This window comes from Rhagoletis pomonella, unplaced genomic scaffold (assembly GCF_013731165.1).
Source record: "Rhagoletis pomonella isolate Grant_MI unplaced genomic scaffold, Rhpom_1.0 Rhpom_scaffold_00004, whole genome shotgun sequence".
NCBI lineage: Eukaryota > Metazoa > Arthropoda > Insecta > Diptera > Tephritidae > Rhagoletis > Rhagoletis pomonella.
In genome coordinates, this window is record NW_023458558.1 from 2686314 (window position 1) to 2687323 (window position 1010).

Consider the following 1010-nt stretch of genomic DNA (forward strand, 5'->3'; position numbering starts at 1 on the left):
ATAGCATATAACGCAACTACATACATATGTATGTACATACATACATACATACATCAGTGTGTTCAAAATGAATGGTCTGCACTATAGCACAGTTAGTGGCATTTGCCGCTAAAGCAACTGATAATCACATCAATTCTTCAAATTTCTACCAAATGTATACTTATCATACCGTATTTGCGAAGGGCGAACGTACGGTACCATCGGAAAGGTACACCTGCGACGCCTCGACAGCCAGTTGACCCCAAATATCAGTTGACAAATCCATTTTAAATTGTCTGCACTTTTGGTTTTACTCCAATTTACTTGAAATATTTCGATTTTAGCAAAATAATTGCAGCAAAAATTTACTTGCACACCTGTCTTATGTAAAAATGTTGCCTTCTTTAGTGCCAAATCTCAACACAAATCACAATGAACGCAATGTTTCCTACGAACTGCTGGCACAGACGGATCCTCCATAATGCTCGCAGTAATAGCGAAGAGCGCATAGTGTACTTTATTTTTAGATTATTTTGAGAGATTGTTTGTGTTTTCACAACAACGAATCTGAGATCTTGCCAGAGATCTTCTTCTACCGACAAAACCACCGACAGTGCGCCAACAACGTGTTCTTTTATCACCGTTCGGTCAAACACCTCGATCGGTGAGAGCAAAACTATGTTGCATAGTACAAGCATGTACATATGTATGTATGTAACCACATGGATAAATTTGTGTTTACATTCTATTTATGCGTTGTCTTAACCCGAATCTTACCAACATGTGTTTGTGAGACACATTTTGTTGTTTAACTTGATGTTTCTACGTTATGATGCAACTTACTGCTACCAGACTTTTGATGACTTTTTTTTTTACATACACATATTCTGAATAGTTCAGTAAAATAATAAGCAAAGAAAATTATTCTCCTATATTTTTGTCGAGGGTGTTGCGCTTTTTCTTTCATATAAAAATATATTTTGTTGATACGTTACATGGAAGAAAATTCTGAACACCCTCAACAAAAAAAA